The sequence below is a fragment of the Solanum lycopersicum genome, chromosome 2 (assembly GCF_036512215.1).
Source record: "Solanum lycopersicum chromosome 2, SLM_r2.1".
Taxonomy (NCBI): domain Eukaryota; kingdom Viridiplantae; phylum Streptophyta; class Magnoliopsida; order Solanales; family Solanaceae; genus Solanum; species Solanum lycopersicum.
This window is the reverse complement of record NC_090801.1, coordinates 45,105,156-45,119,905: the sequence shown is the minus strand read 5'-3', so window position 1 is coordinate 45,119,905 and position 14,750 is coordinate 45,105,156. Positions and strand designations below refer to the sequence as shown.

General features: G+C 36.3%; 1 pseudogene; it reads left to right on the top strand.

Annotated features, from left to right (window-relative positions):
* Nucleotides 1–10,412, top strand: part of LOC101245810 (apyrase-like) — a 37,422-nt pseudogene extending 27,010 nt beyond the window's left edge.
* The last annotated feature ends 4,338 nt before the right edge of the window (nt 10,413–14,750 follow it).

The window sequence follows — 14,750 nt, the reverse complement described above, 5'->3', positions numbered from 1 at the left end:
GAGCCTGGTACCTCTACTAGGTCCCTGAGTTTGTTTCATCTGCAATACTCAAGTAAGAACCTGCAATACTCAAGTAAGAAACCTGGCACCTTTACAAGGTCCCTAAGTTTGTCAAATTATCAAAACTACAAATAACATTTCCCCCCTTTTTGATGATGACAAACAACGATCTAGGATCTTCTCCAACATTGTTCCCCCTTTTTATATTGTTCCCCCTTTTTATATTCCCCCTCACTATATATTCCACTTCACTGAATTATCATTTAGCTACACACAGTTTTACTTTCCCCTTTTGGCATCATAAAAAAGATATGCAGTAAACCAGTGAGGTCAACATAAACACTGAACAAGATCAAAGCTATCAAGCAATCAATTAGTAATGAAAAGCATGCACAAAAGAAGATAATTAGAACAGCAAAGGAATAAATTAACCAGCAAGCCATAATAACATAAATACATTAAAAACAAACTGAATATCCATCAACACATTGATAAGCCACACAAAAAAATTGACACAAGGAGGGTTGTTCAACAGTCTAGGAAGAGGGGGGGAGGATGAGACAGGGACTGGATAACAAGAGCGAGTCGTGCATTGGCAGCATCATTGTCTTTGATGGCCTTTTCCTACAGGGCAGTTATCTTCGCCTTCAACTCAACATTCTATTTCTCCAGAGCTTGAACCACTGAAGAACCAGGTCCCTCACTCTGTGCAGTAAGCAGTTCTGCTTTGAGTATAACAATCTCTGCCTCTCTACCACTTAACCGCACAGTAAGCTCCTCAACCTCGTGCTTAAGCTGATCTTGATCATCAATAAGTTGGGACATCTTGCTCTTAGGATAGCCTCTTCCTTTAATGCATCCGCACTCAACCAAGGTACTTTCGGAGATAGTCTGCTTGACTGTCCCCATTTTTCCCACACTGAGAGGAATTTGAAAATGCTTGAATACCTCCATGAGAAAGTATCTATAACCCATTCCGTGAACACCTTTTCTCTCAATGACAGTTTTGTGGATATGCTCAAGCATTAGACCAGGGAGGTTCAGAGCCTCGAAGTTGCACAACATCTCCATCACAAACAAATCAGCTTGCTACTGTCCTCTTTTCAGTGCGATGAAGGAGAACTTTGTTGATGAACTCAAAGACCAACTGGTACTCACTCTTCATGATTTTCTTATAAATCTCAGCAACCTTGGTTGTGGGTGTCTTAGAAATCACAGCAGCAAACTCAGAAGAGCAAGTTCTGCCAAGTACAGACCGGGTCCCCTCTCTAGGAACCCTGAGAATTTTGCTCAACACACCCTTATCTAAACATACAACAATGTTATTTACTCGTGTGAGGATGCTCCCATCGTCCTTGAATTGAATATTATAGTAAAATTCGCGCACTTCTTCTTTATAGAGGATGGGGGATTTCCTGTTGAACAAGTGTAACCAAGATTGGATCTCTACCATATCGTGAAGAGAGTCCATACCAGGAAGAGTTATGATTCCTATATCAAAAATTCTTCCTGTCAAGACAGCTTGGTTTCTCAGGCTGTCAACCACCTCCTGCATGTTGACACTCTCAACTTTCCTGGCTTGGGAACAAGGTCCCTGTAATCGCTTTCTCTTTTTCTCAGATCTCTTCCCTTTTGACTTTGTGTTTTCAACCTTCTCTGTAGCCTTTCCCTTTTTCTTCTCTGACCTCTTTTTCTTATTTTTCTTTTCCACTTCTTCTCCAGACAACTCAACCACATTAGCTTCAGGTATTTTCAAATTTGATACCTTGAAGGTTCTTGCACTTCTAACTGCAGCAGTAGAACGTGCACTTGCCTTCAAGGCATCAGCCATCAACTTTTGAGCAGTAGACCTAGTAGTAGGTCGTCTCCTAGGGGCCTCCTCTACAACCTTCTCTTTTCCTTTTCTAGATTTCTCCCCTTCTCTTCTCTCAACCTTCCATTTTAAAGGTTCCTCCTTGCTTGCAGAGTCAGAGGAAGATGAAGAAGAGTACCTTCCTATATCAGGGGTCTTATCAAAGATAGGTTGAGTGGGTCTTACCTCTTCCCTTTCCAAGACTTCAGTATGCTCTGCCCTTGCTTCTTCCCGCATCATGGCCAAGCTTTCAATCACCAGCTCTTCACTCGCTGCCAATATGTTGGACTCAGAAGCCTTATGCTTGGGTAGATCCTCTTCAAACATGTTGTCAGGCAACATGTCTTGAAGCGGACCAGGTTCGGTAGGCAGGACAGAACTGTTTAGATCTATGGCGAAAAAAGGGTTATCAGGGGTTTCTTGTTGAGAACTAGAAGGAGGAGGAAGTCTGGCTTGTGTAGTGGTCGGAGAATAGCAGGCAAGAGGCTCTATTTCACTGAGAGCATTCAACATCTGTTTGGAAGAAGATGAGGGGGAAGACATGATTTTCACACTAGAGAATAGTTTCTTTGAACGATGAAGAGAAAAAGAAGACGACAAATTTTGCCTTTTGAAATTTTCTAAAACCCTTCGTGAACAGGAAGAAGAAGTTAAGAAACAGATGAGAGTTTCAAAAAAAAGTAGGGTTTTTAAAGAAAGAGAAAAGGTGCCAGGTCCGTGATTGGATGCGTCATTTGAGAGAGAAACGATGGGACAAACGGTCAGAGTAACCGATGACTGACACGTGACATTATCAACGATCATATTTTCAGTTTCAATTTAATGTATAAATGCTAACCTGGACAGGCACCAGGTACCATAACACAGTTAAATTTTTATTCCTCAGTTGTTCTAGTTGCTTCCCTTGCTAAGCAGATCTTTACTGAGAGTATACCTACAAAAGGCACAAAAATGATCTTTGTTCAATATTTAAATATTCACACAAAAGATACCTGTACTGCAATTTTATCCATCAAGGGAGTTCAACTATTGGAAGCTAAGAGCATCACTTGGAGATCAACATGCCCAACTTCAATCGATTTCTCTAAAATTGATCCTTGCTGAGAGCCTTGGTGAATATATCTGCAATTTGCTCCTTCGTTGGACAATATGTAAGCACAATATTTCTCTTCTCAACATTATCCCTCAAAAAATGATGTCTAACATCAATATGCTTTGTTCTCTTATGGTGGACTGGATTCTTTCCCATACTAACAACACTAGTATTGTCACACATAAGAGGAATTGCTTTGATGTGAATCCCAAAATCTTCCAAGTGTTGTCTGATCCACAGCAACTGAGAACAATAAGCTGCAGCAGCTACATATTTATCTTTAGCAGTAGAAAGAGCCACATAGTTCTGCTTCTTGGTACCCCAAGAGATAAGTGATGATCCAAGGAAGTGAGCCATTCCAGAGGTGCTCTTCCTGTCAACTTGATAACCAGCAAAATCAGCATCTGCAAAACCAACCAGATCAAAAGTGTCACCTGCAGGATAGAAGAGAATCAGGTCCCCTGTTTTCTTCAAGTATCTAAGAATACATTTTGCATCCTTTAAGTGTGAATCACGAGGACATGCTTGAAACCTGGCACACATTCCAACACTATACACAATATCAGGTCTGCTAGCAGTCAGATATAACAAGGATCCAATGATTTCCCTGTACATTGTCTGATTCACAAGAGGATCAGATTCTTCTACTATCATTTGTCCCCATAGGAGTATCAATAGGTTTAGAATTAAACATATTGAATTTCTTCAACAACTCTTTAATGTACTTCTCCTGACATATTGAAATTCCATTTGATGATTGCTTGATTTGCAGATCCAGGAAGAATGTCAATTCACCCATCATGCTCATTTCAAACTCCTTTCCCATTAAAGATGAGAATTCTTCACACAGATGTTTTAAAGTAGCTCCAAAAATTATGTCATCCACATAAACTTGAATGATAAACAATTCTTGTTCTCTTTTTAATAAGAACAAAGTATTGTCTATCTTGCTTCGTATGAACCTATTCTTCAGCAGAAACTTTGACAGCCTTTCATACCATGCTCTTGGAGCTTGCTTCAGGCCATATAGTTCCTTATTCAATCTGAACACATGATTTGGTAGCTCTGCATCTTCAAAACCAGGAGGTTGCTTGACAAACACCTCCTCTTTAAGATCTCCATTCAGAAATGCACTCTTCACATCCATTTGATACAGCTTGAACCCCATAAATGCAGCAAAAGCTATTAAAATTCTAATAGCTTCCATTCTGGCAACAGGTGCAAAAGTCTCATCATAGTCTATTCCCTCTTTTTGATTGTATTCTTGCACCACCAACCTGGATTTATTTCTAGTAATCACTCCATTTTCATCAAGCTTGTTTCTGAAAACCCATCTAGTTCCTATTATTGTTCTGCCTTTAGGTCGAGGAACCAGGTACCACACCTTGCTTCTTTCAAACTGATGAAGTTCTTCCTGCATAGAATTGATCCAGTCTGCATCACCTAATGCTTCTTTCACATTCTTAGGCTCAATAGATGATATGAACGCTGAGAATGCAACTAGATTTCTTGTTTTTGATCTAGTATGAATTCCGGAATTCAAAGGAGAAATGAGATTATCAAGAGGATGTGATGAACTATGCTTCCATCTTGACCTTGGAGCAGACTGATTGAGCTGATCAGCATGTTCTTCTTCATCAAGAGTGGCATCATTTACTAGGGAGTCTGATGTACTCTGGCTGGAATTTTGAATAGTACTAGGTACCATATAATCCTTTTCAACCTTAGCAACCTTTTCAGGTAGACTATGATTCTGATCATCACAGTCATTTTTCAGTTGTTGATCTGCATCAGCTTCACCTCCTTTAGTCTTCTTTGATTTGATCATTTTCATCACATCATCATCATCATTTGATCCATCATTCTTCAAGCTTCCATCTTCATCAAATACAACATGAATGCTTTCTTCAATGCATTGAGTTCGTTTGTTGAATATTCTGTAAGCTTTGCTGGATGAAGAATATCCAACAAATACTCCTTCATCACTTCTAGGATCAAATTTTTCCAGATCATCCTTCCCATTATTCAGCACAAAGCATCTGCATCCAAATGCTCTAAGGTAGTTGAGCATTGGCTTTCTGTTGTTGAGCAGCTCATATGGGGTCTTATTCAAAACAGCTCTTGTTAGACACCTGTTGGTAACATGACAAGTTGTGTTAACAGCTTCAGCCCAGAAATTTTGAGGAAGATTTGATTCAATAATCATAGTTCTGGCAATGTTCACCAAGGTTTTTTTTTTCTTTCCACTACTCCATTTTGTTGAGGAGTTCTTGGAGTAGAAAAATTATGGCTCGTACCATTTTCCATGCAGAATTTATCCAGTGTTGAGTTCTCAAACTCAGTACCATGATCAGATCGAATGCTGTAAATAACTTGATTCAATTTGGTTTGAATCATTTTGAAAAATATCACCAACTCTTCAGCTGTGTCTGCCTTTGATCTCAAGAATCTTGTCCAAGTGTATCTCGAGTAATCATCAACAATCACCAAAATGTACTTCTTGCCATTTCTGCTTTGAACCTTTAAGGGTCCACACAAGTCCATATGGAGCAGCTCTAGTGTTCTTGATGATGTTACTTGCTTTTTGGGCTTAAAGGATGATCTGATTTGCTTTCCTTTAACACAAGCTTCACAGATTTTATTTTCAGCAAACTTCAGCTTGAGCAGACCTCGGACCAGGTCCTTAGAAATCAATTTGTTCAATAAAGATGAGCTTACATACCCTAGCCTACGATGCTAGAGATCAGCATTCTCAATCTGAGCACTAAGACATGTTAGGTCATCTCCATGAGACGTTTCTAAGTTTGCCACATACATATTTTTACTTCTGTGTGCAGTGAGAATTACCTTGTTTGTAGTTAGACTCACCACAGTGCATTTCTCAGAAGTAAATTTGACCTCATTCCTTTTGTCACAGATTTGTTACACACTCAACAAGCTGTACTTCAACCCATCCACATGATACACATTGTCAATTGAATCTTCAAGAGATCTTCCTACTTTGCCAACTCCCAAAATGTACCCCTTCTTGCCATCATCAAAAGAGACACCTCCTCCTTGGAGTGTCTTGAGTGAGAGGAAGTTTTTTACATCACTAGTCATATGCTTAGAGCATCCACTGTCCATATACCAACATTAACTGCTGCTCCTCTCACTCACCTTCACAAAGAATCACTTGTTTAGCTTGGGAACCCATTTCAGCTTGAGTTCCCAGTAGGCATACAAAGGAGTGATTAGATTATATTTAGTCTAATATGGTAGATTTTGAAGCTTTCTAACAAAGGACATAGGAGCAGGGACAGATTTTTTCTTTGAAAATCTGTGAGTTGATACATGCTTTGAAGGACCAGGTCTCTCCTTTGGTACATTTTGCCTTTCAGCATAATTAGAGAGCCTTTCACAGGAGTTTCTCCAGCTAGAACACTCACCCTTCAAATGTCCATTCTTACCACAGTGAAGACATAACAAATTGTAAGATACAAACACATACTTACTGTGAGGATTGTAAGGAGGAGTGATGTTCAGACTTCCTAGTCCTTTCTTATTGAAATTACTCTGATTTGTTGCATTTGACAGTAACTTTGAGGATTTTGTCCACTTAAGGGATTTTTCAAGTTCTTCCTTAAGTTTGACAATATCCTGTTCTAATTTGTTACTCTTTTGAAGAGACAGACCAAGTTTTTTCTCAGAGTTTTTCAATTTCTCTTGAATTTCAGCATGCAAACCATTAGACATCCCATTCAATTTTTCAGCTTCTTCAGTAATCTGGTTCAACTGGTTCTTAAGTTCAGAGTTATTTGACTCTGGAGACACCATTCTTGACATTTTCTCTTCAAGTTTAACTTTGTTTTCAGTCAAACTGTCAAGTTCAGCATTTATGGTGTCTTTTTCAGATGTTAAATCTATCACAGAATCAATCATGACTTTTGCCAAAGTTCTCAATTTTTTAAGAGAATATTTATCCAAGTCATTTTTCATATCTAGAAGAGTTACCTGATTGTCCTCTTCTTCATCTGCTGTGTGAGCCATGAGAGCAAACATTTCATTGAAGACAGTTTCCTCCTCATGTACAGCAACCATGGACACATCTTTTGGCTCATCAGAGTCTTCTGAATCACTTGAGGAATCACCTCATGCAGCAAGAGCCTTTTTGACAACCAAAATCTGCAGCAGCTTTTCGATCTCTCTTGCCGAGTACCAGGTCCCTTCTATTCTCTTTGTCACTTCTTGGTTTTTGATGTTCCTTGCTTTTATTCTAGAGCAAAGGACACTCTCTAATGAAGTGCCCAACTTTTCCACACTTGTAGCAACTATCACCTTGAGCAGCATTTCGAGTACCATTTGTTCCTCTTTTATAAACTTTGTTTTTCCTCACAATTTTTTAAAATCTGCTGATGAGATATGCCATATCATCATCACTGGAATCTTCATCTGATTTGTACTTCAGCATCAATGACTTGTCCTTCTTGGCTTCCTTCTTCGATAAATCATAATTTCGATTCATCTCGTGTGTCTTCAGATTACCAATCAAAGCATCCATAGTCAGCACCTTCAAATCCTTGGCTTCTGTAATGGCATCAACCTTGCTCTCCCAAGACTTTGGAAGAATTCGAAGCACTTTTCTGATTTGTTTGGTCATGCTTATAGGTTCACCCAGACTTCGCAGCTCATTTGTTATGGAAGACAACTTGGTGAACATGTCATGTATTGTTTCTCCTTCCTTCATTTTGAAGTTCTCATATCGTGAGGTAAGCATGTCAATCTTAGATTCTTTGACTTGTTCAGTTCCTTCATGTGCAGTCTTCAAGCAGTCCCAAATTTCCTTAGCAGACTCACAGGCTGACACTCTATTGTACTCATCAGGTCCTATCCCACAGACAAGAAGAGTTTAAGCTTTGAAACCTTTTTCAATCTTTTTCATGTCCGCTTCGTCATATTTCTGCCTAGGCTTTGGAACGAGAATAGTCTTCTCTCCATCCTTTTCTTCCATTGTCGGAACAAATGGTCCATCCAGTACAATATCCCATAACTCGTTGTCTTCAGCCATGAGGTAATCATGCATTCTAACTTCCCACAAACTGTAGAAATGTCCATTGAAACGAGGAGGTCTGTTTGACGATTGACCTTCTTCGAGGTTAAGTGGAGCTGCCATTCTAGAGCAGATATCACTTCCTTGGTGTTAACCAAATAGATAGTGCCCGCTCTAATACACTTGATAGAATATATGCCTTCACTTAACAAGTAATGGACCAGGTCCCTTACTACACTAATGAATAAAAACAGAAAGTTAAATGCAGTAAAATCGACACGATGATTTTACGTGGAAACCTCCTTTCTTAAGGGAGTAACCTGTCTCACAGGATTTTCAATCATTTCACTAATCTTCAAAAGCAAAAGAAAAACACGATTACACCAAATGTAAGAAAGAGTTATCAATCTTACAGTTAAGCAATAGTCCTCTATTGCTTAACAAACCTAAGTAGAAAACAATCTACCCACTAAGCTATCCCACCTGGACAACCTAGACTTTTAACACTACATACCGATTCCTTTATAGATTCAGGAATAGTTTACAGTTTAAGAACAAGAGAATGTATTCCTAAACAATTAGACTAAAAGCTCCAGAGATTGCTGTTGTTCTTGGAATAATTCTGCCTTTGTTTTGTAGTAGCCTTTGCAAGAGTACTTGAAAAGTTTTTATCAAGTTGCAAATACTACTAAAAAATGTTTAGGAAAGTGTCTTTTATATGGACAAGTCACTTTCCTAAACCTCTTTGCCATTGGCTGGAAAAGTCACACTTTCTGACGCCATCGGGAAGTGTGCACATACTTTCTGTACCGTCTCCAACTGGCAGTCAACTAGCTCATCATCATGAGAGCCTGGTACCTCTACTAGGTCCCTGAGTTTATTTCATCTGCAATACTCAAGTAAGAACCTGTAATACTCAAGTAAGAAACCTGGTACCTTTACAAGGTCCCTAAGTTTGTCAAATCATCAAAACTACAAATAACACCATCTCTAAAGAAAGTGCTATAAAGGCTCCCAAAGTACCAAATGGAGAGACATATGTGACGTCCCGCCATCCATCCAGGCAGAACGTCACCCAACTAGGCAGCCAGCAGCAGGCACAAGGGGGCAGATAGGCCAAACCGGCCAGCAGACGAAGGGGCAGGCGCTCAAGCATGCAGCAGACGAAGGGGCAGGCGTTTTAGCCGTTGCAAGCAGTTTCTGCAGTTACAGCCGTTTCATCAGTTACGGCCGTTTCAGCAGTTACAGCAGGTGGAGAGGCGGAAGGTTCCAGCCTTGGAGAGGCTTGTGCAGGGCCTCTGGAACGTGGGGCAGACTAGGGTAGACTAGGAGTCCATTTTTGGAAGAGTTGTAGACATTCTTAGAATGTAGTCATGCCTTGAGTGCATGAACTTATGGGCTTGTATAGTGTAGCATTTATTTACTCTTAGTGGTTAGAGTAGTATAAATAGGTAGTCATTGTATTCGTAATACATCCACCAACATTTGAATACAAGTCTTTCTTCCAAAATTCTGCATTTTGTCTTTCCTTCAATTTCTCTTAGCGATCCAAGTAGTGAAAGGCTTACTTGAGTTTGTGAGATCGTGAAAGAATCGTGAGCAAACCGTCAAGTGCCGCACGGAGTCTTGTCCAGATCAAAAAGTCCGTGACACATATGTCCTTAATAAATCTCTTTTGGGAACTAATTATGACATCTATGTTCACAGGTAACCTACTAAATTGATATATATAACTACTCTTTTTTTTGATATTTTATATATGTTCTGACAAATTAATCAATAGTATGTAACAACTATTTAAACTATGGTCAATTAGCAGCCAGAACTGACATTTTCAAAGCTTCTGGAAATTCATCAAGTAGTCCATGTATTTTGGGAGGTTATAATGGTAAGGTTAATGCTCTCTAATCCCTTAATTGTTAGTACAACTTTTATTAATTATGATTTGGTTAATTAAAAGTTATTACACTTACAATGGAGTGGCTTACAAAGCATCATCACCAAAACATGGTTCAAGCTTGAAGAAATGTAGGACATTAGCTAAAAAAGCACTCAAAATTAAGGCACCATGCAAGCATAAAAAGTGTACATTTGGTGGGATTTGGAATGGTGGAGGTGGACAAGGATTCAAAAATCTTTATGCTTCTTCTTTCTTCTATGATTATGCAGCAATGGTACCAACATTATTTGACTTGTCCAATTTGGTATCATTTCTTTTTAAAAAAAATTAATAAGATTGTACTTTTGTTAATTGTGCATTTGTACAGGTTGGTATCATTGATCCTAAAAAGCCTTCTGGAAGAGCTAAACCAATACAATACCTAAATGCTGCAAAGCTGGCTTGCAACACCTAAGTGAAAGACATAAAATCAGTATTTCCTAACATTGATGAGAGAAACATACATTTATATGCATGGACTTTGAGGTTTTATTCATAATTTATGTCCTCTTACAATGTACAAGGTTCAAGAATCTCAAATACTAATACAAAGTTACAATACAATATGAAAGAGAATATTAGTTTGATCCGTTAAATCTGACTAACTCCTTAAGAGGCAAGGGTTAAATAAACTAGAATTTTATCCCAGAACCCCAACCCCTAAATCAAACCTAAGTGTAACTCAGTCTGTCCAAGAATCGAGACCGTTAAGGTTGACCTTTAATGGACAAAGTTGGACCCAACCAGCCCAATAGTTAGGTTGAGCTAAAATTATTAGCTTTCATTTTATTAAACATCCAAAGCCTACTAATTCAGATTTTCCTAAGCTTATTAGGAATAATTAAAAAAATCTCTCTCAAAAAGCACTTTATATTAAAATTTGATTAAAAAAATTCTATATAAGAACTGAGTTAACCCTTTGACTAATACCTACATGTAGCTCGAAGGGCACCAATGATTACAATTGAGTAGAAAGAGTGCATAACCTTCTACCAAATGATACGTGAACAAGAAATTTAGAGTAATGAAAAGTTCTTTTATATATTGGGATAAGTCAGCCAAAGCTATCTTATTCACAATATCGTTGAATCATCAACTAGATTGACATGTAAAGAGATAATCAAATAAATTACCTTTTCCTTTGATTTTTTCCTATTTAAGTAAAATCAAAATGGACACACACAATTAATAATTTTCCTTGATTTCAAATTTACAAAATCTGATTACCTCATACATGGTAAAATCATAAATGTGTACAACCCTCTTACTTGGAGAAACTTTGACTTCACATATAGGATTGTTTGACGAAAAAAAATAAAATGGACTAGAATAGACAAGGGAAAAGTTCATAGAGTTACAAAACATTTCTATGTTCACACTATTTGGCAAGCAAAATGAAATGACAATAATGTCCATTACATACATGTAATTTGACCTAAAAAACTCTGGGTTCTATCGAAATCTTCCTTGGATCCATCGCCTCTCATTTAAGGGTAAAACTAGAATAAATGTCCCAACTCATCAAATATTTCTCCATTATATTGTCTCTTTGAAATATAACGGACAGTTAGAAAACTGGGGGCCCGTTTGACCTTCTGTTCTTCTAAACAAAATTTTATTTGACTTTGACCTAATGTTCTTCTAAACAAAATTTTATTTGACTAAAAAATTTGTCTACATTACTTCAATTGTTGTCTCGCCAACTAAGTACACTTCAAGGGAAAAATAGATTAGCTATTAAATCTTATTAGTAGTTTTATGTGTCTTCTTCAAATACTATTTTCAGAAAATTGATACACTCTAAAGAGGAGAAAATTGGAAGAAACAAAATGAATAGCTCTAATTCATCCCCTTTTGAGACATATGAACAGGTACGCATATTTGTGTATCTTTACTAATTTTCAATTGTTATTTTTTGTTAGTTTTAATAATCTAGAGTTAGATATCTTATAATTGAATTTTAATTCATTCAAGATTGATCGTTTTTTGCTATATATTTTTTTGTGAGATATAATTCTTACCATTTTGTTTATGCATTTGCATTTCAAAATGGAAATGGAAAATTATATTTTTCCTTTGTTGTTGTTATAATTTCATGAGGCTATATATTTGATATCATCTTAATTGATTTCTATAAAAGATAGCATTTTTTCAAGAAATTGAATTTTGATCTACTATGTGAAGTTGGGTTATGACTGAATTTGGATCTAAATTGTATATATTAGGAATTTTTCCAAACTAATTTTATGAGAGAATTTTAGATAGTATCTCAATAGATTTAATGAGTCAAGAATTTCTACATTAGAGGGTAAAATTAGAGTTATCTAGCAGTTTATACAAATTTCAATCATTAAATTTACTCTTGATTTTATATTTCAAAGTTTTTTCTTCATAACTCTTTCATGTTAGATATATATAGATGTCTTGCAAAATAAAAAGATTTTTTTGACAATTTTATACCACATGTCTAATAGTTGTTTATTAATAAAATAAAATTAAAACATTCTTAGTAAGGAAGATGATAAGAAGGGGGAAGACTATAAGAAGGGGACCAGACCTTACTTACATATCCTAATAAGGTAACAAATCCCATCCAATTATTAGCAAATATGAATAAAATAAGAGTTAGAATGCATTAGGTATAATGTGATTACACATTTGTTTATTACACATTATGATGATATGTTTAAATAGTTCAAAATCATAAAAGACAAAAAGAAAATTAAGTCACCAACCCCAAATATTTGGGCAAGTATTAATGTGTAAAAGGATATAATGTCTCATTTTCTTGCCATGTTATAAGGGAAGCGGGAGTGGTCGTGTGCTTTAACGACTTGTTTGTATCGTAAAACTAAACGTGTAGCGATTTTGTAATTTTAACTATAACCTACTTTGACATCACGTACATATTTGTTTTCTCTCATGCTATCTACAATATGTCAAACTTTCAATGGTTTTGTATTCTAGTTGTTCATTCTAGTTCTTTTCACATTAGAAAAGGAGCATTTGAACGACATAGAAATGATAATTTACCCTAAATCATCCCATAAAGCCCTATTCTCTATGTCTTTGTTGAGTTCTTTCTTTCTACTTAGTTCATGGACTTGATCTGATCTTTTCTCTCTCAAGGCAGGCTTTGGAGCCACTAGTTATACTTCAACAACACTCCTAACCATGTCAAGCCAACTTCCTATTTGCTACAAACCAAAATTCCTAGTATGTTAGAGTCGTATCTTTTTTTGCTTCAAACTCTTTTTTCAACCTATAAATATATCATCATCGTCTTGACAAATCAATATACCAAGATGAAGTAAATTAAAATTTTTATTCACATGTAAAATCAAGACTATTACATGTATAGTGGGATGAAAGCGAAAATAATAGTTCTATGTCAATTATGGAAGGTACCTGACTCATAATTGATGAATTTGTAGGCTTGATTTCTATTGAATGCATGTCAATAGGAGCCTTCAATAAGCCAATTAAAGTATACTTTGTAGGAGATCTATTGTGGTCTAGGGTATTCCTCTATCTTAATATTTTGAGTTCGGAAGAATTTACTTTAAATGAAGAAATTCTAAATTTTATTTCTTAATATTTCGATTGGAGAATTTATTAGCCCTATTTGTAAAATACCCCTATTCATATTAGGGCCGTGAGGCAAAAAAAAATACTTGATGAACCTTCAAAATTCTCAGATATCAAATTAAAGCTGATAAAAGTTAAGTGAAGTCTCATAATCATACCTTTATTGAATGTTTCCATATGCTTGACTAAATAAAAAGAATCAAGCTTACCAATCGTAAAAGAATCATTCGTTTATTATTGGTGTGCATCATCAAGGGTGTGATCATATGGATGAAATTTCTTCATTCTTAATAATATCTTATTTGAACCTTCTAAATGGTGAAAGCTTGTTAAGAAACATTTTCCCCTCAATGGAATCTATGTGATCCAAGTCTAAATTAATGTGTTCCGAATGTACCAGATGTATCTATAAAAAGAAGAACTGCCAGAAAGGCTCATAGTAGGTGATGTGGTTTCTCTCTGTGATGAAAAGATAAGGGATGAGGTTTATACAAATTCCATGAGTACTAGGATTGTTTGGTGGGCAAGATAAGATGAAATATCTCAAGCTTAAGTTTGAGATTAGATTAATATGTATTTTGTTGACGATGTAAAGAAGTGAAGTCTTAGTTTCAAGATTATATTAATATGCAACATGAGATAAAACCTCGCGGAAAGGTCAAGAAAATCTTAAAATACATTTCTCATTATACATAAAGAAATAAAGTCTTAGTTTCTCTTAAAGTTTAAACTCTAAACAAGCCTTAGTACAATTTTAAACCTTTATGGATCATTAGCTTGATAAGTATTTTTTTCCTCATAATTCTTTTGATATACGTATATTTGATGACAATGTTGTTTCAAGTAAATTTATTGTTCAAATAATGAGAAAGACTATTTCAAGAGATAATCAGCTTGATAAATATTTTTTATTTTTTTGTACTATGTATATTTCATGTTAATATTACTTCGTGTAAGATTACTTATTTTAAAAAGTGCGATATTTGTAGTGAGATATCAGATACCATAACCTATTTAAAATTTCTGGGAGAAGTGGAACCTAGCAGGAATATGCCAACATGTGTAGGGCCACTTTTGAAGAAGTCATTTTCTGGTGCATGATGAACTTGAAAAGAATGAACTGAGCAAGTATTGTATCACATGTGATTCAGATTTATGCAAGCATTGCATCTCTACCAACAAACACAATGATCATGACCAGCTAAAGATTTATCGATATGTTTATAAAGAAGTTGTTCCTCTCGAGCAG